The 26238-nt window shown below is 48.2% G+C and overlaps 1 protein-coding gene across 2 annotated transcripts in view; it reads right to left on the bottom strand.

The window, feature by feature from the left end:
• NMNAT3 (nicotinamide nucleotide adenylyltransferase 3) overlaps window positions 1-23632 on the bottom strand; it is a 117373-nt gene extending 93741 nt beyond the window's left edge. The window contains exon 1 of one of the 2 annotated variants that reach the window (XM_082655582.1): window positions 23340-23632. The gene's annotated coding sequence lies outside the window, so the exon portion shown is untranslated. Of the gene's footprint in view, window positions 1-22962; window positions 22968-23339 lie in introns of those variants that run through there. The other variant, XM_082655583.1, reaches the window with a different exon arrangement.
• Between the last annotated feature and the right edge of the window lie 2606 nt (window positions 23633-26238).

The following is a 26238-nucleotide window of genomic DNA, read 5'->3' as shown; positions in this document are numbered from 1 at the left end:
CTGCCATTAATAATCCCTTCATTTAGCAAACATCAATCAGCATCTACTATGTGTCAGGAAGTATGCCAGGAACCAGGGAGACAGAAGGGTAAGCCACATTCCTGCCTACAGGGCTCTCCTGACTGTGCTGGTGGGGGCAGACAGGCTACCTGATGTTCACAACACATATTGGAACTGGCATAAATGGAAACAGGGAGCCTGAGGGCACAGAAGAGGGCTCCCAGCCAGGCTGAGAGTGTGCAAAAGGGGTACAGAAGGGTTCCAAGAGGAAGTAGCAGGTGTTTGAGGTTTTGAAGGATGAATAGGAATTAGGCAGGAGGCAATGAGTTGGGAAAAGAGTGTTTGCAAACCTGGGGAAGTGGGAGGCCACGGGGCATGTCAGGTTCAGGGATGCAAGAGGGTCAACAGAGTAGCTAAGGTTGGTGGAGGGGTATGGGGTGGTGACGGGAGTGGGGAGATGACAGCATTCTCCAGGGCCTGTGTTCTATGTTGGCAAGATTGAACTTGATCATGATGGTGGTGGCTGGTGAGCCTCTGCATGGTTACACAGGGGATGATCAATCCGAAAGTGATCAGCTGAGGGTCTCCTGACCGGCAAAGCAGCCTCCAGGACACCTTCCTTTATTCACTGCTCCTGAGGCAACAACTTATAAGCCTCGTTAGCAGACAGATCTCCAATGAACAAGTCAGCCTGCTTTCCCTTCCATAATCCCTCTCTCTGAGGCCACAGCTACTTTCAATTGCGTTCTAACTTCGAGAAGCGATAAGCATATGATCGTTTCTGTTTACAAGTTTTTGATCATCAGCCTGGCACCGTAGCTGTAAATTACCCATTTTCTATGATATTTTTACTTCTCTAGATGAAGGAGGACAAGAAGCGCTTTTAAATTACGAATGTGCCCGAGCCACAAAGGCAGGGAATAATTAAGCATCTTTTGCCAATAGAAATATAAAAGCAAGGGTTTGAAAAATGAAATGCAAGTTCGTGGGCCGTGTCAGATGACCAGGCTCTCTGGACATCTCTCGGGACATCTCACAGGTGCACCTGCTCACCATAATCAGTTTACCTAAAACCAGGAAGAGCTGGGCTGGCAGCAGAACTGCTGCTATGAGAGCTCTTAAAACGGCTCCCCGAAAACCAGCTGCTTTAGGTAGCAGGTAGGCCCCTTGCACTTTTAGGCACTAACTCCTGCATTTTCTGCTTCTAGGAGGGAGTTTTAAAGATGGGATTGTCACTAACTCAGATGCATCCAAGCAACTGAAACATTTGGTCAAATCCTGTTTGGAACGCCGCAGGGAAGCAGCCACACTCATTGGTGTTGCGAACCCCTCTCCCAAAGGAGAGCCAGCCAGAGAAACGTCTGGTGGTCTTCCTGTCCCGGTGAGGGCTGGAATGTGGGTGCGGAAGAGCCTTGGGGAAGGATGGGAGGCGAGGAATTCAGCTCACTAGGTGAAGTGGAGAGGACGCTAGCGTGCAGAGGCGCATGCCTACTGGCAGCTTAACGTCCCATTTAATTGGCATGTAACGTTAATTGACAGAGTAGTATGTAAATGAAATTACGACTGTGGCTTTGTGGCTTTAAAAGGTGCTGTTGGCAGTTTTGTTTCCAAAGCCCAGCTCTGATGAGCTACACAGTTTCATTATTGGGATGACTTACTCATCAAGAAACCACGCCAACCACCAAATTGCTAACATCTTCCACGTGGGACTGTGCTCGGTCCTGGGGACCAGGGTACAGGGGACCCAGTCCCTACTCCCGAGCGGGGGTCAGACATGGAAAACACGACAAGCAGCTTCTTAAATGTTCAAAACGCCATGTGTGGTCAAAGCAAAAGCTCGTATCATCAAAGCTGGGGAAGTTCTAAATGCTGCCCTCTTCACATTTTCAACCCTTGTGGATGACAATACTAAATCAGTCATACTAAATCAATAATCAACAGGAACAGTGACAACGGCTAAAAGGTATTTAGTGTACTGTGGACCAGGCACTTTTTAGGTCTAACTCATATTTCGACAGTACCTATACCAAGCCTCTTATTACCCTGTCTTTTGCGTCATCTTTAATCTTTGCAAACACGATGCAGAGACGTACGTATTATCATCTTGTCTCTGATGGTCCTTTGAAGCTCAGGGCTCATCCAAAGATGCGGTACCAGGAAACGCAGAGCAAGGACGAGCTCCTGTCTGATCACAAAGGCTGGGTCCCCACCGCTTCACTCCCCACTGCCTTGAAGGTGCAGAAACCAAGAGGGGCCCCAGACTCCCCCTCCACCCAGGCCCCAGGCTCTTTGGTATTCAAGATGGGCTCCTTCATTTTTGCAGGAAACACTAGATGTAATAAGCATATCAACCATCATTTAGACGTCAGTCACAAATCCTTCCCTCAAGAGTAAACTGTCCTCCATCCTGCATATCTCAAGATCCTTGCACAAGTAAGGAGAGGTGAGAGCAGGTTAACACGCACACTCTACCCTCAACAGCAACGGCAAGGGGGACTCTCTTCAAAGTTCAGCAGTGTGTGTGTGTGTGTGTGTGTGTGTCGCAAGGGGTGTCATGGAGGGGTTTGATGGAGGGTGGGTCTATGGGCTGTCTCATGGGGAGGCGTGGAGTGGATGTGGGGAGGTCAAGGGCAGGTGACAGGGGCTGGGCTGTGCTGCGTGTGGTGGAAACCACAATGCAGGGGACATCTCACGAGGGGTGTGCCGTGGGGTGTATCATGGGGGTGGGCCCGCTGGGTGTGCTCTGGAGGCTTTGCTGTTGCGGGGTGACATGGAGGGTGCTGCAGGGTTGCAGCTGGGATGTGCCAACTAAAGAATGTCGCTCGCCACCTGGTTCTATGAGAATGAAGTCCTTAGCCACCGTAGAGGCTGACCTTCAGCACACCCGGGGAGGAGTTCAGGGTGGAGATCAGGAATAAGGCACTCTGTGCTCTGGGAAAAGCTTGCAGAACAGGCCTTCAGAGAGTTAGATATCCGCAGGAGAAATTTTTATGAACCCCCGCTGGGCTGCACCCCGCAGGCCTACAAGCACTAGGCTTGCTAAGCCTCAAGACCAAGGAAGAGCCTGGAGTCGGTGACAGAGACATCAATGATTCAAAGGATGGGGGAGCTTACACGTCTGGAGCAGAGTCCTTGGAGCGACACCGCACCTGCGGGCAGGACGTGGAGGCCGTCTTTGCTCCTCGGGGCAGGGGGAGGTTGCCAGTTATAGGGGGAGGTACTTCAGGTGGGCTCATCAGGTACCAGGGAAACCAGCAGAGGGGCACACCCCTCACCACCCCTTTTGATGAGAACAAAAGGGGACTAGTACGTAGGCGGGGACTACGTAGGAAGCGCAGTCGTGTGCGTAGGGTGTAGGTGAAGCAGGCACTAGTTGAGCAGGGGATGTCTGGAGAGCAAGAGAACAGCCATCTTGAGTGGCCTGACCATACCACCCCAATTCTCGCATCGTTCCATACATAGAAAGGCACTAAAACCATTAACTAAGGTGCCCGATACTCGTGACTAGCAGCAACCTTCCCCTGTGATGTGTGCTTGATTACACCTACCTTTCACCAGGATCACATATACGCTGACCTCCTCCCTTACCTCTGGAACAGATCCTCAGAGCTACTGAGAGGCTGTCCCCCGGGCTACGGTCCTCGGTAGGACACCGAGCAAACTACTCACAGCTCTTATGTTGTACGTTTTGTTCTCAGCTGGCAGATGCCTTACGGGGTTGTGCTGCGGAGGTAGGTTACCGGTCTGCTGTGGTGTATCACGGGGGTGTGCCGTGGGGGTGCGTGGAGGGCGGGAAGGACCCTGCAGTCCAGAGAGGTGCCTCAGGTCCCCATCACAGCCGTGGGGGACCCCGGACAGCCCGCAACTACCAGGCCTGAAAAGGCCACTCTTGCCCACTGCACCTGCCTGATACCCGTGATGGGAAGCTCATGCCTCAGCACCCTCACGCTCCCCCAGGGAGACACTGGGGTGGCATGTTCTGGAATTCTGCCGGCTGGAGGGGCCCGGGAAGCCCCTCTCTTCCTCAGCCGCTCACACCTGCCTTTCTGGGACAGGGTCCAGGTGGTCTTTGCAGGTCACATCTGACATCGCCTCTGCACAGCCCCTCCCAGGGGACACCCAGGACACAGCATAGGTGAAGGGAGGCAGTGCCCTTGGCTTTCTCCTCTTGCAGGGGGCCCAGCACAGGGAGCCACAGGCTTCTCTCCCAGAGCAGCAGCCTCTTTCAAGGGCCCCGCCCGCCCACACCTGGCTCACCCCTCTGACCCTCCGGCTCATCTTCCGAGGGAGCTGCTGGAGTGGCAGATGCCAGAGAGCTCAGGCATGCGGGGAAAGCACTTGTTTGTTGTTTTGAATGTATATGTCAAATTTTCCTCAATCTTTAATAGGAAAGATTTTCAAACATCCTGCCAAGTTGAAAGAATTTAAAAATGAACACCTGGCTATCCCCCACCTAGACTCTACCATTCCTATTTTATTATGTTTGTTGTGTAATATATCTATCCCTCCATCCATTCGTCAATCCAGCTTATTTTTTGGATGCCTTTCATAGTAAGCTGCAGACAGCAATACCCTTCTCCCTGAACACTTTGGCAAGCCTATCACTGACTGGAGCTCTGTATTGGTTTAGCATTCTTTTCCCCATTTTCTGAACATAGAGTGAAATACACAAATCTTGAGGGAGCCCTTCAGCGAATTTTGACAAATGCACGCACCCATGCAACTCCAACCCCTATCAAGACACAGAACATCCTATTGCCCCAGAAAGTCCTCTCACGCCCCTTCCCGCTCAATCTCCCAGTCCCCCTCCCCCCAGGCAACCACTGTTCTAAATTACAATGTATAGTCTCTGTGTCTGGCTTCCCAGGGGGTGTGTCCATCAGTAGTTCCTCCTTTTCGTCGGCAGGTAGTATTCCATTCTCTGGCTGTACCACAGTTTATCTAGATAATTTTCCCATTGGTGAATTCCTTTGTTAAAAGTAAAGATTATTGCCTCATCAAGGTTGTTCTGTAATGAAGTCATGCTTGCATTCTAACCTGTCCCTCTTGTGGGGAGAAGACCAGGTGTGCTCAGAGTTAGCATAGCCCTGCCTGACCCATGGGAGGGGACGAAGGGCAGAAATAGTGTATTCCGTCACCTTTGTGAAAAAAGAGTGAAAATCACAGTTCTAGAGTAGAGACACTCAAAGTGTGATGGGATGCAAGATGATTCCAGGCCAGAACTTTAATATGTTTATTGTTACAAGTATGTCCTATAGCTGGCCTGTGAAACTAGTTTTCCTACATGAAAGGGATATACAGTTTGCTTTTTGGTGGGTTTTTTTTTGGCTTCACCTCTCAGCATGTGGGATCTTAGTTCCCCGACCAGGGATCGAACCCGTGCCCCCTGCATTGGAAGCTCGGGGTCTTCACCACTGGACGGCCAGGGAAGTCCCTAGTTTGCTTTTAAAATAAGTTTATTTACATAAAAAGTTTAAAGAAATATTAAACAAATACACAGGGAGTAAAGATAGGGAAAAAAATCATGAGAATTGTATGCAGATGACTGTGGTGTTGGGAAACATTCCCTAGAGCAGCGGTCATCAACCCTGGATGAACATTCAAATCACCTGGAGCTTTAAAATCACCCATGCCTGGGTCCTACCTCCAGAGCCTCTCATATAATTGGCCAAGGTGTATCCGGGCGTCAGTAGGTTTAAAAAGCTCCCCAGGTGATCCTAATGTGCAGCTGGGATGACGAGAATGGTTTGGAAAGCCACGGTTCTCCAAGTGTGGCTCCTGGGCCGGCACATATCACATCACCTGGGCACTTCTTCGGCATGCAAATTCTCAGCCGCCACTCCAGAACTACTGAATCAGAAACTGGGGATGGGGCCCAGCAATCTGGGGCTTCACAAGCCCTCCGGGTGGGCCTGATGCAGCTCAAGTTTGAGAACCACTTCTCAAGGGGCATGGGCAACAAACCCTAAAGGCAGCCTTCATGGGACCAATCAGGCCAAGGTCAGCTGGCTCTGCCTGAGCCAGCCCCTGGGAAGCCCTTCTCCTGCCTGGGACAGAGAGGGTAGGTGGAGACCAGGTGGTGAGAATTACCAAGGTGATGACAACCTGGTGTCCACCGTGTCTCAACCTCAATTAATTCACAAACCAGTTAATCAGCCCTCAGAAAATCCACTGTTGACTACAATTTTATTTTCACCGTGATTTTTGATTATCACTGACCTCTTTCCACTCCATTACCCTTGTTAATGGAGAATTGACTATGCAGTTAAAATGAATGTTTCCTCTACTAACAGAGCTGTACCAGATTCATCTCAGAGTCCCTCGCAGCCCGGAAAATGTGATGAGTCTACGGATATATCGATCTGATACAATTCATTTCACCCAGAGTATATGAAATTACCACTCAGAGGTCACCTATTATGTGTTCCTATGTCCAAAGGCTTATAGGGAAGAAATAGAGTGTTAGTGGAAGAATAACACGGTATTTAGAGAGCTAAACCAGTACTTGGCCGAGTCTGGCCTCTTGGCTGGCAGTAACGTCTGTATTAAGATGCTCAACACAGTTCTACAGATTTGTCAAAGTCCTTGGAAATATCGAGAAGATAAGAACAAACACTCTGAGGGCTGCTTTTCTTCATCGGCTGGCTTTTTTTTTTTTTTTTTTTTTTTGCGGTACATGGGCCTCTCACTGCTGTGGCCTCTCCCGTTGCGGAGCACAGGCTCCGGACGCGCAGGCTCAGCGGCCATGGCTCACGGGCCCAGCCGCTCCGTGGTATGTGGGATCTTCCCGGACCGGGGCACGAACCCGCGTCCCCTGCATCGGCAGGCGGACGCTCAACCACTGCGCCACCAGGGAAGCCCCGGCTAGCTATTTTGATAAGGAAAAATGCAAAGAAAGAGGAGGCTAACAGGAGCTCACGGAATCTGATTATCTCTTCCAATGCTAAGTCTGAAAAATGAACTCTCATGTACAGCTCAAAAGATTACAGAATTTGCCAAAGAAAATGTGCTGGGGGATCGGCAGTGACAAGTGGAATTTGTCTTAAGTGTACGTACCATGAGAAGATGTTGGACAAAACACCATGGTCCTTTTCTCTTAGCCTAACACAGCAAAGGCGGAATGCCACCACGAAAGACAAATCAGGCAGCCTTGGGAAGAACAGTCGAACACTGCAGGGACTCTCTCTGTGATCAGGCATCAAAAAAGACTAGGCCAGCTGTCTCGTAGTTACCTGACTCTGGACTGACTACAAACAGCTCTAGGACAGCAACCACAACTGGGAGAGCCAGAATCTGGTCCCACTAAGTGACTCCCCCTAGAAGCCCGCCCCTCCAAGGGCTGCCGCACCCACGCCCTACACCCCTCTGCCTCTGCTCCCAAGCTCCATCCACCACTGCCAGCATTTATTTGTGGGTCTCCAGAGTGCAGAGCTGTGTCTAATTCAGACCAAGACAAAGTACATCCTGAGGCCTCAGCAGATGACTTAAAGAACAAACAAACAACCATTTATTACAAAAAATTACATCATACAGAAAAGTAGAGGAAATAGTGTAATGGACTGCAACACAGCCATCTCCAAATGCTCATTAACGTGTTTCCAAGTTTACTTCACCTTTTTTCTGCTGGAAGTATAAGTACGCACATTATAAACACCATGACATTTCACCTCTGAACACTCCGAAAATAAAGGACACTTTCTAAAGCAAGGCCACTTTCTTACTTATTCATAATACCATGATCACACTTGACAAAATTAACAACAATTAACAAAAATTCCTCAATATCATATAAGACAGGTCCAAATGTCAGCGTATATCTTTTGAGGAAATAAAATACCAATACAGTTTGGGCAACCCCAGGAGAGACAGAGCAGATGTGAATGCCCCTGCAAGGTCCCCAGGAGGCAAATGTGCTCACCTCTGTCCCACCTGGGGGCTCCATCATTCCCAGAGGTGCGAGAAGGTGGAGGGGCATTCCCTCGAGTGGGGTCCCCTTCTGGAGATTTGGGGGACCTCGCCCCGACAGTGCCACCACATCCAAACAGAGCGCTCCCAGGCCCCTCCAGTCAGCCATCTCCCACTCGGTGACCCGTCTTGTCCAGGAGGCTGGATCTGATCAGACGAACCCACCTGTAGGCCCAGCTCTGCCAGCGACAAGCTTGCCTTGAGCAGGTCGCCTGAGCTCTGGGAGCGTCCGTGTGCTCCTCTGTAATGCGGGAGATAAGGCCTGCCTCAAAGGGCAGTCATGAAGATTGAAGGAGACAGTGACACAGGCTCTGTCGTGGAGTGCCTAGCACACGGCCTGGGCAGTAACGAGCTCACTGAAGTTCTGCTGCTGCCACTGGGGGTGGCAGTGATCCCCTTTAAGGCCATAAGGGCAGCCGAAGGCATGAGACTGAGCGAAGGCCAGGCAGAGAGAGGCCCGCACCCTGCAGATCTCTAAGGTAGGGCTTGCCTGATGCAAGAGGTCCTAGGGCGGGCCCTTCCCAGCTCCCGTGTCCTCCATGCAGGACGGTGCTGCCAGATGGAAGTGCTGACGAGTAGGGGGAGGAAGGCCGTTGGACCATCAGAGCAGAAGCGTTCCCTGCACGGGGCCTCTGGCCGCCCACCTGGGCCATCTGGTGTCTCCTACTGGCCTGCCGCTAGCCCTGAACCTCACCTCAAGGCACCAACCCTGGTTCTTCAAAACCACCTGCCATCAGCTCCTCCTCCTTTACTCTGTGTTAATGACAACCACTGTCCACCACCACCGCTGCCCACCATCAACACTACTGTTTATTAAGCACCTGCTACATTCCAGGAGTTTGCTGTGTAATTTTTGGACAATATCTCCCTGACTCCACACTCCAATCTTTCAAGAAAGACATGATTACCCTCCTTTACTCAGTGACTTAAAACAATATACATTTTATTATCTCACACTTCTGGAGGTCAAAAGTCCAAAAGAGGTCTCACTCGATTAAAACCAAGGTGTCGAAAGGCTGCATTCCTTTCTGGAGGCTCTAAGGGAGAATCCATTTCTTGCCTTTTCCAGCTTCCAGAGGCCGCCCTATTCCTTGGCTCGTGCCCCGTTCCATCCTCCCAGCCAGCGATGGCCAGCCCAGTCTTTCTCACACTGTATCACTCTGACCGCCTCTCCAGCCTTCCTCTTTCATTTGTAAGGACTCTTGTGATTACATCGAGCCCATGTGGATGATCCAAGATAATTTTAGAGTCAGCTGATTAGCAACCTTAATTTCGTCTGCAACCTTAACTCCCTCACGCCATGTAACCAAACCTATTCACAGGTTCCAGGGATTGGGATGTGGGCCATTATTCTGTCCACCAGAGAGAGACTGAAACTCAGAGAGGTAATGGGGCTTACTCAAGGTCACACAGCTATTAAGTGGTACCAGACTCAGATGTCAGATTATGGGGACTCCAATCTAGCTCTGCTCCTGCTACTTCGCTTTGTGACCTTGGGCAAGTCACTCAGCCCTTCTGGCCTCAGTTTCCTCACTTACAAAATGAAAAGGCTATCTAAGCACTCTAAAGTATCTCCTAGCAGCCAGTCTGTGACGGTCTGAGGATCCTGACCTTCTCCTAATAACACATGTGAGAAAGCCCAGGACCCCATGAAACTCTCACCTCGTCTTGTCCACACTAACTGAGGCTCCAGTACTGACCATTGGAGGGAGCCAGCATCGACTTCCTTCTTTCCCCTACCTGGAATATTCCAAGCCTTTTGTCCTGGGAACCATGGAGATACGGACTTACGGACACCTGACTGCCTTACCCCCGTGCACCTCCCAGCACACCACACAAATCTTAAGTCAACTGTTATGTGTTTTCCTCCCAATCCCCAGCTTAGAGGAGAGTAAGGATTAAGGTTTCTTTACACAATGAAAAGAAAATAAGAGAGTGAGAAAATCAGACAGTAAACATACAGGGATGCGCAGGCTTTTTTGTTGAGAGTTCTCAAACCAAGGCAGAAAAAAGCTCCTCTTCTTTTCTTTTTTATAATGCATTTTTTAAAAAAACACTTTTTATTACAGAAAATTTTAAACACATACAAAAATAGAGAGATGAGCACAGAATTTGTTTTAACTCACTCCCAGGCCTACCACCTCCAATTCAGGTACTTCTCACGGTCTGAAATTTGAACTTTGAATCACCATCTGCAGTGGTCCACTCCATGTGTTGGTCCTGCGTCCCTTTGATTTGGAAACTGCTCTGCTACCACTCCTTATGATTCTGGAAGGTCTGTCAATCAAGATGGCCGGAAAACCTTAACTATAGGACAAATCAGAGCCCCTTTTCAATATGAACACTGGACAAAAGAGTATCTTCTTCTGAAATCAGGAGCTGTAAACTCCACATAAGCCTGGAGCTGCCATTCTCCCTACCTTAGAGAGTGAAGCCAACACCGTGGTGTTCATAGTGGAACTACTGAAAGATAGAGAAGGGGTACTTCCTGGTGCCATGATCTGAGCACCTGGATCCAGCTGTGCCTGATACCCCGAAACTTTTTTATTCTAATAGCCATATTCCTAGTTTTGCTTGACTTAGTTTGAGTGAGGTTTCTATTCCTTGTAACAGAATCTTGAACATCCCCAGAAAGCCTTCTTTAAAACAACTAGCATAACTGTCCTTTTTTCCTGTGGGAGTTAGAGATTAGCCTCCTTAATTTAACAAAAAGAATCTATATTCCTTAGGGAATACATTTCCTAGCAGAGAAGAGTGAAAATATGTGATTTAAGGATACTTCCTCAAGCAGGAAAGGACAAGCTGTCAGAGAGTGGTCCTGGGTTGAACAAGGAGACTGCACAAAAACTGGGCTTTGGGCCCATGCCTCCTGGGGTACAGCCATGAAGCTAGGCAGGATAGGGTGGGACCAGGTTCCAGTTTCAGTGACTGAGGGAGGACCCACTTAGGCCTCAAGTGGTACCTGTCACTAAGAGATAAGCCTCCAAATGAAATTAGAGGAGGTGGATCACAGGCCACCCAGAAACCTGTACTCAGTCACCCTTCCCTACTCTTCCCTCTTCCCCCTCCTCGCCACAGGCTTCCTCTGCACACTGTGGACACAGAGCTCCCTGTGCCAGGCAGTGTGGAAATGAGCTACAACGGACAGCCCATGACCCGTGGGAGCCCACAGTCCAGTGAGAGGAGGCAGGTAAGTGCACGATGGAAGGAGCTGCAAGGCATTATGGGAAGAGGATGCACATAACAGGCTGGGGCCCTTGAGGAAGATTTCCTAGTTTATTGTCTCGCATGAAGGATGGCATATGTATGTTACGCACTGCAGCAGCATCTGTCATAGAGAAAGACTGCAAACAGCCCGGGGCCCACCCACAGAGAACTGGTTAAGTAAACTGGGGTAAAGCGGCTCAGTGGAATACTGTGCATCTGTGAGGGAGGGAGATGGAGAGGGACGGAGAGAGGGAAGGGGAGAATGCTTTATGTACTGGTATGGAAATCTCTCCCAGACATATTGTTAAGCAAAAAAAAAAAGCAAAATGCAAAATGGTGAGTATAGAATACTGCGTTTTGTATAAGGGTGAAATATAAAAAAGACCTATAAACTCGCAAAGAATTATAAAGAAACAGAACAGTGGTTGTCTATGGGGAGGTAAGGGTATGGGATATGGGATGAGAAAGACCATTTTCGTTGAATACATTTACATTTTTTTTTAACTTTCCAATCATGTAAATATGTTACCTATTCCAAAAACATTTTAAATAAAAGGTAAAGCTTCTGTGGCATTTAGGGTAGTTCTCAAAGGGACAGTTAGACACGTTTGGGGACTGTGGCTTAGGCGCATTTCCAACACAGCTACAACGTGATGCTGATGTGCCTTCTGTTGAGAAGCAGGTCTATGTCCTGTCCCTCTGTAGCTGGGCAGGCAGGTAAATATGGCAGAAATGACACTCTGAGACATCTGAGGGTGTGCCATGAGCGGTGACGGAACTTCCACCTGGTCCTCTTGGGATGCTTGTTCTAAGAACCCAGTTGTCCTGCAGGGAGGAACCGAGGCCAGCAGCCCGGCCCGGCCCAGGTCCCAGCCACTAGGCCCTGAGTGAGGGGGGGCACTGAGATGGCCAACTAACTGCCACTAGATGAGAGCCCCAGGGTGGGACCTGCTTCACTGAGTCCAGTCACCCCCCAGAACTGTAGCGACAAGAACCAAATAACTGTTTTCTTTCAATCCCTTAAGTTTTGAGGAGCAGTTCTTGGTTTGTGCCTCTGTCTTACACTTGATTTTCCAAGATGGAAGCTTTCTGACACACTTAGAACAGCTTACCTATAAGCCCAAGGGGGTAGCAGAAACCACCCTGGGGGCAACTATTTAGTTGGCCCTATGAAAGTAGGAATAGTCTAAACAAATGAAACATATGACTCTGGATGCCCATGGGGACCATTCAGCAGGCTGCTGGGTACCAAGGTCTGGGCTCCAGAGAGGGGATGTGACGGAGCTGAGGATGCAGGAGGCGTCTAGGTAAAGGTGGTCATTAAAAACCAGGGCTGGGAATGAAATCATCCAGGTGGAGCGCACAAACAAGAGAAGAAGACCTCTGGGGATGCCCCACTGAAAATGCCAGCAGAGGAAAAGGAGCAGGTAGACGTCAAAGAATCATCATCAGGGAAGAAGGAGGAAAATGCAAGAAAGAAGAGTTCAAGAGCTGGGCGTGGTCAGAGGTGTCAAATGTTACCCCGAAGATACAGAGAAAGCTCTGGAAGATTTGGCAATGCAGAGGTCATTGGTGACCTCTCTACAGGAGAGTAGTCTTCCTGAAGTGGTGGGAAAAACGGGAAAATCTCAATGCATTCCCATCAATATAAATCACTGCAACCAAACTTGATGAGACCAAACAGCAAATAATTGGGGGCTCCCTGCTGTATCTTCTGAGCAACATTAGAGGGGAAAAGGCAGACAGGGAAAAATCAAAATGCATATAATAGAACGAAACAAGGGAGACAAACATTAACAAATTGAGTAGATACCGTCTGCACAACAAAGAGGCGACTGAAGAGCACAAGGTGAGGAAAAACTACCTCTTGAGTTGGTCCTTTTTTTTTTTTTTTTTTAGAGAGAGACTGTGAAAGATTCCTTTGTTTTGTTGACCATGCACAGTAATGGCAAGACCAAGTAAAAAGGTGGGGGCGTCCATAGGCTTCATCTAGTCAGCCAGTACTGATGAGCTGGAGTGGCTGCAGGGAACACTTTGTAGAGGAGGATGCAGGCTTGGGTATCAGGGAGTGACGTCTGCTGTGTGCACAGGACACAGGAATAGGGCACTAGCACCAAGCATCCGCCATCCCGGTCTTTATGGAACGCACATTTAACCATGCCTTAAAGGGAAATGGCCTCATTTCTCTAAAATGCCGGGATCTTGAATGAATGCCCTTCTCTGCAAATACTAAAATGCCCATAACTCAAAGCATATGAGATTTAGCCACTAAATCCTATTGAGCTTGCTACATGAACAATTTTAAATCTTCTCTTGGAGTAAGGCCTTCATTTGTAGTGACAAATATGCCAACAGACAATAATAATAAATACATGGTAATGTTTCTAGAATCTGCAATATGCCTCCAAATTTCTGCCATTATTCCTCCTCCATGCATAGAAAAAAACAGGCATATAAAATGGATTGGGACTCAAACTACAGAGTGAATTAAGTTGAAATGTCAGCACAACCATATTATACTCCTCAATTGTTAACAGATACTTTGATGAAGTGCTTACTAAATCTTTAATTGGAGATGGAGTGTTTCTATATAAAGGCAATGACTACAAAACATTTATCATTAATCATCTACACATTTATCACAGTGTCTAAAGCCATAACTACAGACATTCTCTCCCATCCTCTGGTATCAGTGTCAGTACGGTGAATCCTGCATTAATATTAAAACACGGCACTGGAGACATAATTATGGGTTGATACAAATGAGGTTCAATGTTTTCTCCCGATGAATTTTTCTTTTAAGTTCATCTTAATGTATTACACTTGAAAAATAACAAAAAAAATCAAGCTACAAGAGAGGGGGAAACATTGCCAAAATAAAGATAACTCTTATTATATACTCAGGCCGTCTTTTAAAGTGTTGGGTCTCAAAGTGCATGGCTGCAGAATATTAGTGTTCTGCCACTTAAATCAAATATCGGTAGTCTAGCCCAACTCACAGGGAAAAAAGTGGTAATATTCTTCTTATCTAAGGTTTTCTTCCCATGAGTTTTCATAAACTTTGAGGGTTGGCTACTCTTAAGGTAGTCTTCAACTGAGTATAAACAGGTCTGATTCAGCACAGAATTATGGATTTGGTTATTTTCAGTTTAGTGCACTGATCACGTTCACGGTGTTTAGGGAAGAACGGCACAGCAGACGCTGTCCGTGCTATGCCCTGAGCTCTCAGGACTCATTGTTTTAGAGCAAGCCAGCGTCTTCTGTGAGTCAGCACGTGCATCCCTTTGCCCTGGTGCTTTACCTGGTGGCTGGAAGATGCCGGAAGTCGCAGAGAATTCGCTTCCCCTAAGGAGCCTTGCTCAACCAATGACAGATCGCAAGGGTGTGTATATACCCAGCCGCCAATCCCCAGGAGAGGCCAGTTCTGGAATGGGTGCTCTACACACTGGCTGCCGGAAACTCCCAGCAGCTTTAAACTCCAGTGGTCCACGCTGGTGACCTGCTCGATGGTGTGCCTCTCTGGCTCATTTCCCTACTTCCTTATTCCCCTTCTTTATTGGGGATTTCCTTCCAAATAAACCACACAGACTCAAATCCTTGTCTCAAATAAGGACACATGCCATGATTTCCCAACGTATGGCCAGCTGAGTATGAGAACTGCTGCTTTAGGACGTACCATTGGCCAAGCACTAGGCCCCTGCCAGCACTGGGCAGCAGAGGATGGAGGGGGACAGGGCCGACACTGGGAGAGCTGGCATCAAGAATGCAAAACCCAGGCCCTTGAGGTACGGGAGTACCAAGGCCTAAGCAGGACCAGAAGCCAGAGTGATGTAGGGCCGCCCCAGGCAACTGCTGACTTAGGGAGTGAGTGTGTGTTTGGGGCCGGGGGGCAGAGTTGGCTGAAACTTTACCAATGAAGCCCCCAAAGGTTGCAAACCCAAACCCCCCCCATCCCTACCCCACCACTGGGGACTAGGTGAGGAACAGGGATGAGAGAGACTGGCAGAAGGGTATGAGGCTGCAGGGCAGGGAGGGGCAGTAGCCTCCTCCAACTTATAAGACCCTGAGACTCTAAGTCTACACAGCCAGAGGGAGCACATCTCCTGGCCACTCAGCCAGTGGACCCAGAGGATGTCCCTCGACCAGAGACACTGAGGCAGGGAGCGAAGCCTGGCCTCAGAAACTGCTGAGTAAAAGATTTAATCAGGATAAGGCCACGAATGCAGTGACCTTAAAATTGCAAACAGCGTAAAGATCATTATTGAACTTGGCTCGCTTTAGAATTAAAAAAAGATTTTACAGGAGTAATAAAACAGTATAGAAAGTTTAAAATATGGAAGAAAGTTATCCATTGTTCCACTGTTCAAATGCAATTCTTGTCCCCTTGAGGCAACCCTCATAGACCATTTTCCTGAACACATCTTTCATGTAACAGTATTCTGTTCACTGAGCGGGTAATGACTTCTCTCATTACTAATCTTCCTATTTTTAAATATTCAACCAACCTGGTGTTCTGTAACTTGACTACCCTCCTATACTGGATATTCAAGTCACTTCTAAGCTTCCACCATTATAAATAATGACGCATCTTCATACAGTGGCATTTTCCAATGTTCAAATTATTTTCTTAAGACAGAATTCCAGAAGCAAAAGGTAGCAATTCAGTGACATCTGAAACAGGAAGCCCCCCTACTTTCATCATCTACAGTCCTTGGATTAGTCATAAAATATAAACCGGGTAACAGAAACTGGCATCCTCTTTCTCACACACAAAAAATATTAAGACGAGGTTGACCAATAGCATCATAAAAGTTACACAGAAGTGGTGCTGGGAAAACTGGACAATTACATGTAAAAGAATGAAATTAGAACACTCCCTAACACCATACACAAAAATAAACTCAAAATGGATTAAAGACCTAAATGTAAGACCGGACACTATAAAACTCTTAGAGGAAAACATAGGAAGAACACTCTTTCACATAAATCACAGCAAGATCTTTTTCAACCCACCTCCTAGAGAAATGGAAATAAAAACAAAAATAAACAAATGGGACCTAATGAAACTTAAAAACTTTTGCACAGCAAAGGAAACTACAAGCAAGACGAAGAGACAACCCTTAGAATGGGAGAAAATATTTGCAAATGAATCCACAAAGGATTAATCTCCAAAATATATAAACAGCTCATGCAGCTCAATATTAAAAAAAACAAACAACCCAATCCAAAAATGTGCAGAAGACCTAAATAAACATTTCTCCAAAGAAGACATACAGATGGCCAAGAAACACATGAAAAGCTGCTCAACATCACTAATCATTAGAGAAATACAAATCAAAACTACAATGAGGTATCACCTCACACCGGTCAGAATGGCCATCATCAAAATATCTACAAACAACAAATGCTGGAGAGGGTGTGGAGAAAAGGGAACCCTCTTGGACTGTTGGGGGGAATGTAAATTGATACAGCCACTATGGAGAACAGTATGGAGGTTCCTTAAAAAACTAAAAATAGAACTACCATACGACCCAGCAATCCCACTACTGGGAATACACCCAGAGGAAACCATAACTCAAAAAGACACATGCACCCTAATGTTCTTTGCAGCACTATTTACAATAGTCAGGAAATGGAAGCAACCTAAGTGTCCATCGACAGACAAATGGATAAAGAAATGTGGTAATATATACAATGGAATATTACTCAGCCATAAAAAGGAACGAAATTGGGTCATTTGTAGAGACATGAATGGACCTAGAGAGTGTCAGACAGAGTGAAGTCAGAAAGAGAAAAACAAATATCATATATTAACGCATATATGTGGAATCTAGAAAAATGGTACAGATGAACCGGTTTGCAAGGCAGAGATAGAGACACAGATATAGAGAATAAACATACGGACACCAAGGAGGGAAAGCGGGGGCGGGGGGTGGTGGGATGAATTGGGAGATTGGGATTGACAAGTATACAATCATATGTATAAAACAGATAACTAATAAGAACCTGCTGTATTAAAAAAAATTAAATTAAATTTTAAAAAAAGTCACATAGAAGAAGGCCCGATGGGAGAATTAAAAAGCAAAGCAGTCTTTGATACTAAGTCTAGGGTTCGTGCAATAAACACCAATTTCTGATCTTTAAAATGAACAGTTGAAGGTCAAACATAATTTCAAGTTAGACTCCTACACACTAATTCGTGTAACAGGCATTCTGTTCTAATGATCAACTGCTCACAGAGAAACTTCTAGCCTTTTAAAGCCTGCTCTTTACCTGGCCTGGTGGGATTCCCTGACACTGACATTCATTCTCTCCCATATGCCACTTACTGGGCCCCAATTGAGCTTAGTTTCCATCACTTGTTTTCATCATTCTTCCCCCCCCCCCTCAGTTGCCCACCCTTTTTGGCGAGCAGACTGGCTGAGAGCAGAGCAGCTGGTGGCCGTGGTTAGGGGCAATTAGGTTGACCTTGTTGCTCAGCCTTGCTCCACACTCCTGTCTTCCCAGTGCGGTAACTAGGTGGGAAGGACCAGAATCAAGGCGCTAACCCTCACACATCTGCCTTGAATACGTGAACTCTGCAAGAGAGTTCCCACACTCCTACCTGGGCTGTGTCCTGCCTTGACAGTTCATTTTTACAACAGGAAGCAAGGGAGGGGGTTGCTGACGGAAGGCGGAAGGCAGGAAGGAAGACTGGCTCTAATTTAAAACCATCTTAGGAGCTCTAAAATGTTCCTGGCTGACTGATGGGCACATTTACTCCTTAGAACCCTTTTCATAAATACCTACCCCTTAACATGCACTTCCTAGAGGCAGTAAATACCGTCACTGTGTGTCAGCCTTATGGAAGGCAGATTTCCAGAGCCACTTCTTTTCTCCATGGCTCAGAGTCACACGATTACAAGCCTATTAGACCTGTACCCTGAGAATACTGTGGTCAAGCCCAACCCCACCAAGACTGGCGCGGAGGCCTGCTCAATTTCTGCACAGCGATGCGACTTTCCTTCCTTTGCTTCAGGGCAGACAGCAGCTCACCTCTTGTAATAAGGTCTACCTCTGAGACAGGTGGGGATCGAAGATGTATTTTGTCATCAGCGCTGGCCAAATAAATAAAATAACTCTCTAATAATATTTAGTCATGGAGAGAGAATGCTTCCTGGGGCTGTTTGGATCATGTCTTATTTAAAACTGGACTCTGAGTGTGATTTTCTCTTTGTTCTCAGAGGAACTGACTGGGCTTGAAGGTAGGCGTGGTGTGCCTCCGGAGGACGCTGGCTCCTGACGAGGGACCACGCTGGGATGGCGGGGCTCTGAAGGGGTAGGTCGCTGCCAGCTATCCCGCCCTCCCTCAGCTGCGTGCAGACAGGTGTCCTCCACACACCTGGACAAGAACAGTCAGCTTTGCCCTTCTTTCCCCTCAAATGACAGGTCTCTAGACACAATGTCATAACATCTATGCCAGAACCTCAGCCTGATGTGCCCAGAGATATCAAAGAAGGAGAAAAAATATAAGCTCTTGGTGGTCCCTGTTACTCTGAAGGGAGAGGGCCTCAATGCCCACCATGCCCGATCTACCCCAGGTGAGCTGGACACCTGTATGTTGCCGCCAGCCAGTATGAGAGATTCTGAAAGCTAGCACACCCAGTGAGACAACATCCAAGGAGGGGCTCTGTACCTCTAAAGGGTTAAGGAAACTGAAGCATTAGCATTATTTTCCCATTTTGAAGCCAAAGCTCAGTGATTTTTAAAGTACACATTCTCATAAGATTACTTTGGCCGCATAAAATATTGTTTGCCACAATTCACAGAAAAATACTATCCAACAGTCTTCAAAGGTACATAAATAATTCAGTATAAGCCTCCAACCAACACTTCCGGGCCCCCTCTATCTATATCAATACTGACAAAATCTCTATATCTACCCCACTTTTATGCGTTCTCCAGGCATGCCAGGCTTCTCATTCATGGCAGTTAATCTGGTTTATAACTTGACGTTGTGTGTGTGGTCATGTGCTTAATTCTGTCTTTATCAATAATCTGTCTCATGATGTCTTTGGGCCGCAGGAGGGTGGAGACTGTGTCACTTTGTCTCAGCATTCTAATCCCCAGGACACTGCCTGAGAATGTACAGAAGGAAGAAAGGGAGAGAAGGAGGGAGGATAATGAACAAGACATGGTGCTGGGTACCAGGGGTGCTCAATCCAATAGCTGTGGAAGCGTTCACAGCCCACAGAGGAGGTAATGCCAGGGCAGCTGGAAAAGTGATGCCCAGCAGAGGTGCCCAGTGGGACCATGGGAATGCAGGATTGTTTCGGAAAGGCTTCCCTGCAATAGGCTGTGCCCCTCCCTGCAGATGCTGCAGGGGTTCCAGCTTTCGGGGCAGATGTGGCCAGAGACAGGGACAGCAGGAAGGCACGGGGATGCAGATCAGACCCTTACTGGGTGGTAGGCCAGACCCAGAGATGGCACTCCTGGGTGGAAAGGGCAGACAGCCCTGACTTCTAGAAGACGCTGCCACCTTCATGCAAGGCGTTTTCACCCCCCAAACCCATCACTGAGAACCTGTGATTTCCCCAGAGTTGATTTCCCCAGATTCACACTAGCCACAGAACACCTTTCTATTCCTAGTTCCAAGATTGGTGCTGTGGGTCTATGTGTACATAAGAGAGACAATGATGAGGGAATCACAAGTCCACTGTGATTTAGCAGAACCACACAGCTAAAACGGTGGGGCAGGAGCTGCCGTCCTGAGGCCTGCCCTGCAAAATGGGATCTGTCTGTCTATACAAGGGAACTATGATAAACGAGCAAAGACAGACACTGGTCAGGATGAGCCACTTTATTTAAAAGCTTCGACAGCCCAAAGTGGTTTAACATAGATGCACGGAAGATTTATCTAGATGATAAAATACCTGAACTTGAAAGACACGTAAATTATAATTCTGCAGTTTTTTTCCTTTTAAGATTTCACATAGTCAAGTGCTTTAAGTAATGCATGAAATGCACGTAAAGCTGTCTGGTTAGCGTCTGCAGAGAACCTCTGCTTCCAGACGGGACAGAGCTCAGAATCAACGCCACCCATCTGTGTCTGTGGCCTTCCGTTCCCTCATCACAGTGGACAGCACTGGGAAGATTCATCAATATAATAATAAGAGCAGCAGCCATTATTGACTGAGTACTTCCCAGACCTTGCGCTGTGCATTGAGGACGGCACACCACACACTTATATACGAGCGTTACTGACTGCTCATAACAGCCCTACAAATGAGGGACAATGAGTCCCAGGTTACAGATGCAAAACTGTACTTCAGAGAGCTTCTGTCATGCATGTGAGGTCACACAGGCAGCTTCATCTGACTCCAAAGCTGCAGTGTTCATCACTAAGCTGCAACATACATGAAAATGCTTGGCCCTTAGCCAGGGCCTAAAAACATTAGTTCTCTCTCCCTATCTTCATACGCCCTTCTTTTTTTTTTTGTGCGTGTGTGTGGCTCACTGCTGCAGCCTCTCCCAATGCGGAGTACAGGCTCCGGACGCTCAGGCTTAGCGGCCATGGCTCACAGGCCCAGCCGCTCTACGGCATGTGGGATCTTCCCGGACCGGGACACGAACCCGTGTCCCCTGCATCGGCAGGCGGACTCTCCACCACTGCGCCACCAGGGGAGCCCCACACTCCCTTCTTTTAACAGCACACTTACACATTGAGAAATTTGATCTGTGGGTTTAGGTTCCTTTGTTCATTTGTTCATTCATTCATTCATTCTTTCATGCATTCATTATGGGCCCAATATTCTGCTAGGTACAGGGCTTACAGAATTGGATTCCACAGCTCCTGGACCGGTCTCAGGCAATTACCATATCCATAGGAGGGCAGGGGTCAGCATGGCGCCGGGGCAGCTCCTCACCGGGGACCCACACCCAGCTGTGGGTTAGGGACAACCCAAACAAGACAACGTTGGACCTTTTTCAACCCTAGTTTTTCCCCCACGCTTTTGCTGTGTTTTCTTTGGCCTGACTCTTCAGGCCTTCTGACAGCCTGGCAGCCCAAGAGGCCCTTTATCACCCAGAACACCGCTTTTTCCTGCCAGGGCTGATGCTTTCCAGTAAAACCACTGCCAACAGATAACACAACTCCCCCACTAATCACCCTGCACAGTTCCTCAGAACCAACCTCTCACCCCCACCTCCTATCTTCTGCCTGCCTTGTTTCGCCAATTTTTACCCAGAATAAGGAATAATAACAATAGCAACAGCAGCAGTAACTTCTACATGTCAGGCACTGCTCTATGTATCTTAGGTACATTAACTCATTAAATCCCCATAATCACCCTCTTAGGTAGGCACTATTGTTACTCCTATTCTAGTTCATTTAGGGGAAGAGGGAGGGAGGTTACAGTTCCTCAGGGCCAGCTAGATGCCAAGCACTGTCTTAAGCTTGCACAATCAGATAATCAGTGACCTGCCCAGGGTCAGGCACAGAGCTGGGAAGTAACAAATAAGAACCTGAACCCAGGTCTGTGACTGCCTAACCCATTGCTCTCCTTTTGCTCTCCGCAGGTGGCATTGCCACGGTCTGCGAGGGGAAACAGAGTGGCTGCACAAAGCCTGCCCTCTCCCCCTCTTCCCCCAGCACCCTTCTGTTAACACCTGTCCTCTGCTTTTTTTTTTTTTTTTTTTAACCCCTACTCACAAACAGTGCCAGACTCTTCTCTCAACTGTGTTGTCCACTCTCTGGGCCTCCCGGCCTGTTTTCATGGAGCAAATCCGCAGTTTCCACCAACAGTATAAACCGAGCCAGAGAAGGAATTGGCATCATCCAAGCCAATACAATATACAAGCAGTCACCAGCCAGGTGTTTTCTGAAGCTTCCAAACCTCTCCTAAATCCCTGGGGGTCCTCAGCAAGGGACAAGTAGGGTTGCTGCCTCTTGGGAGTTTTCTGGCCAGTTTTGGGGGGGGTGATGCCACCAATAAAAATAAGGAAGTAACATGCTCAGCGGAGGAGTGTGAGCCTTATGTTCTCAGGGGATTCACGGTGTTGGCACTAACAGGTGAGCCTTTCTGGGAAATGTATACCTGGCCCTGATGGAAGCAGGAGGCTTTCCCTGGCAAGGCCATTGGATCAGGCTCTCTCCTCTGGGCTCCAGAGCACCACGGCTGGGACTACCAGTGTACTTCACCTGGCCCACCCTGCATGAGCTCCATGAGGGCAAGGCCAGTGTAAAGTGGGCACCAGTTAAATATTTTAAGAATGAATGACTAAAGCAGGCATCATTTTAGAGAACAAGCTGTTTGAGAGATTCTACTCAGACAAGGAGACAGGACTCCAGGAGAGGGGAAGTGAGTGAGTGCCCAGAGGCAGCACCCTGCGTTCGGCCCAGATTACAACCTGATCCATCCACAGAAATCTTCACCTTCACTTCACTTACTGCACCCTTGGAACACCACTAAGTCATTTACATGCAAAGTCTCAATCGTCAATGGGGAGGAACAGTCCCTTTGTACAGAGGAGGAAGTTAGGAAACTTGCTTTGCTCCCTGCTTTCAGTGGGCAGGACCTTCCTTTTCTCAAACAAGCCACACTCTCTCCCAACAAGTGTGTTTACTCCATCGTTCTCCACCTTGGGACCCTGCCATTCATACTGAAGTGTGAGCTCCAGCATCCTTTATAGATGGGGACCACCGGCTAAATGCTCTCCCAGCACCCTGCACTTCCTATCTTCACAGATCTTTCAGTTTTAACTTTTACACTCACATGTGGAGATTACCTATTTGCTCTGGGTCTCTCTTACCAGACTGCGAGCTCCACGGGGGGTGGGCACTACGTTCGTTGGACCGCACTGTACCCCCCAGCACTGAGCCCAGTGGCGGGCACTCAACGGCATGCAGGAGTTGGTGGATCCTTATTTGCATTTGTTGAGGGCTCGAGTGCTGAAGATGGGCTCGGGTCTGAGCCACAGGGGTGCTGCGGTTAGGTCGATAACGCTGTGGCGAGAATGGGTGGCGCCGGCTGTAGACAGGAGGAGTTCTGGGGTTCATCCGACCCAGACGGGTTACGAGCTCCGCACCCCGCCGCCACCTGTCGCCCCGGTGCGGTGCGGGCCAGGTCTCGGCGGGCGCCCACCAGGGCAAAGGCGGGCTGAACAGGCCCGGCCTTGGCTGCGCTTACCTGCGCGTCGCGCGGCTCCGCAGAGGCACTCGGCGAGCCTCTGGGGACTGTAGGGGACTGTAGGCCCGGCGGCGCCAAACCGGGGCTCTTCGCCCGCGCTTGGCCCCGCACCCAAGGCCAGGTGAGGACCGCTCCAGGCCTCCGCACGCACCGCCCTTTACGGTGGGGCAGTCAGTCACCTGCCCTTCCTACCCCCGCGGTGGGGAGAGGGCCTAAGGCGAACTAGACTCTGCACTGCAACGGCTCCCCCGAGGCGGCCGGAGTCAGAGAGAAACCGCGGCGCCCGACTTCCTCGCCGGGGGCGGGCCCTAAAGAGACCGCGTCCCACGCCCCGCCCCTTTGGCCAAGCCCCGCCCACTCCCCCACCCCCGCCTCTGCTCCCACTCCCTGGCTTGTGTGAGCCTTTGCATTTTATTTTTCTATGTTTTGCGTTCCGCTTTATTTCTTATTTTTATTTTTACTTCTTTTTAAAGAGCAAATTAAAAAATATAAGTAATGCATGAGCACTTTTTAGAAAATAAAGTTACCTACATGTTCTTATAATGGAAGCAACAGAGCCCTCTCCCTTGCGCCCCACCACGGAGTCCTTTATAACACTTACCCCGTTGAGTTCAGCTAGTGGTTACCTGCTTGTCGCTAAAAAATAAGCTTACATAGAGATTTCTTGAGTTATCTGTTGACTTTCTGCCATGTTCGATGAGGATTTACTCTCTTCCTGCGGCCCTGCCTTCTCTCTCCTGACAAGTTTACACCTCTGTTCTCAAGTCCTGCCCTGGTGAGCTCTGAGACCTCAAATCAGGAGTGGATGAAGGCTTTCTGGGTCCTGAAGCGTATACAATTGTGGGGGGAGGGGAGTAGGAGGGCTGTTTTAGAAAGCCCTACAGAATCAAGCCTTGCAAATGAAAATTTATTTAGAATGGGAAAACGCAATCACAACAAAATGCTGGGGCCTTGGAGATTCAGGTCCGTATCCTCTGAGATCTTCGCAGGTAATTTATTTCCTGAATTTGCTTCCCCAGTGTGGCCTGGCCTCCTCTGCCCACCCAGAACCCTCCATAACTTCCAGTCCTTACAGGGGCGGTAAAGGTCAAGATGCATCAGTTTCTGCCAATAGGATTTCCTAATGGAGTGAACTGAAGTGTGCAAAAAAAAAGAGATGTCAAGGGTGATGTCAAGGTTTTGTGACTGCTGCACACCTCATTCCCAGCTTTTCCTAGCATCCGTGACAGGTTCTTAGTACGGAGTGTTTTGTAAAGCTGGCTCTGGGCCCCTGCAGGATCACCAGATTCTCACAGTGCTCCCATGACCTTGGCTGGACAGGCATACCGTCTCTACTTTTAGGAGGGCCCTTCCTTGTCCCCTCCTGAATCAGCACAGGGGACACACAGCTAGCACCCAATAAGTGCACAGGTGAAGGGGCTGGTCCACCTCTGCTTACTCAGACTCAAGAAGCGGTGTCCACACCCTCCCTGACACCCCTTCTCTCCTGAGAGTTCAGTCCTTCCCCTTCCTCCGCTCTGCCCCGCGTCTCTCCTGCTTCCTCTCCTTCCTCCCTCGTCCAGCTCCCAATAATCAGAAGTGACTCCCTTACAGTGTGAAATGTGCCTCAACAAGGTGACCTTGGGCAAAGTCACTTTACCTCTCCAAAGCCTCAGGATCCTTCTGCGAAATTGGAGGCAACAACTTTTGGGGGAGGATTAAGTGGCTTCATAGGTATACGCATGAAGATTTTTTTTTCCTTTTTTACAGCCCTATTTTTTTTTTTTAACAACTCAGAAATTTTAAACAGTGGTCAAATTTATTGCTCTTTTCTTATTATTGCTTCTGGATTTTGTATCATACTTAGAAAGGCCATTCCTACTCTGAGATTTTAAAAAATTCAAGGATAATGATCTTTGGATGGTCTCTTATTGATAACACGGTTTGTCTCCCAGCAGGGTGGGAGGCTTGTGAAAAAGGTTAGGGACTTAAAATCTGTGTGTAGCATTGGTACCACAGGTTGGGTTCAAATCAAGGACTAAATCATTCTGAGTCAGGGCCCTGACCCAGGGAAGGAGAGGCTGGACACAGAGAGCAAGAGGGGGATGGGCAATGACTTCTCCATGCAAGGGATGCTTCTTTCCCTGGGATAGTGAAGATTAAGGCTTGGTTTAGGAGGAAGCCTAGCTTCCCGGGTGTGAAGTGGTGCCTCCTAGTGGTGGGAGGTAAGAACTTCACATAATAACCATAATAACTTCACTTATCCCAAATCAAGGAGGGGCAAAATGCTGTGGTTGAGAAATCCATTCAGGGGAGACAACTAGCTCCTAATACTCTAGATAAGGGACTATCTACATGAGAGTCATGCCCTTTGCTTGAGGGCACACAGGGCTACTGGATCATGGGTATAACAGGGATAATTTTTTTTTTTACCTTTTTTATATGAGTAAGTTTTATTTCTCCTGAATCTTATCTGCCATTAGAGTCAAGGAAGTGGCCAGGTAATGCTGCCTCAGGAAGGAGGAGGATTTTACATCTCAGTTTGGGTCCCTTTCAAGCAGAGCCTGAGACAAGGATTCAAGTGCAAGTGTTTTATTTGGGAGTCCAATAAAAGATGCATTACTAAGGCAGCTACTGTTACAAATAATTGGAGCTTGATCCTGCAGGAAAATTCTAGAAAGCAAAGAACATGTAAAGAACGTGAATCAGAATTATCCAACCCAAGAAAGAGCTGAAGGAGGGAGGTCTCTAAAGGGAAAAACTGGAACTGACAGGTTAGCTCATTTTGAACATTTTACAAATTAGTTCTAGGCATATAAATGTGGTTACCAAAGGAGATCAAGCTATAACTATTCTGCAGCTTCCTTCTGTCACCTAATGGTGTCCTGATGAAGCGCCTTCTGCATACTGTCTCAGGCCT

The sequence above is a fragment of the Grampus griseus genome, assembly GCF_964374135.1.
Source record: "Grampus griseus genome assembly, chromosome: 5".
In the NCBI taxonomy this organism is placed as follows: Eukaryota; Metazoa; Chordata; class Mammalia; order Artiodactyla; family Delphinidae; genus Grampus; species Grampus griseus.
The sequence above is the reverse complement of the archived record's forward strand: the minus strand, read 5'-3'. Positions and strand labels throughout refer to the sequence as shown.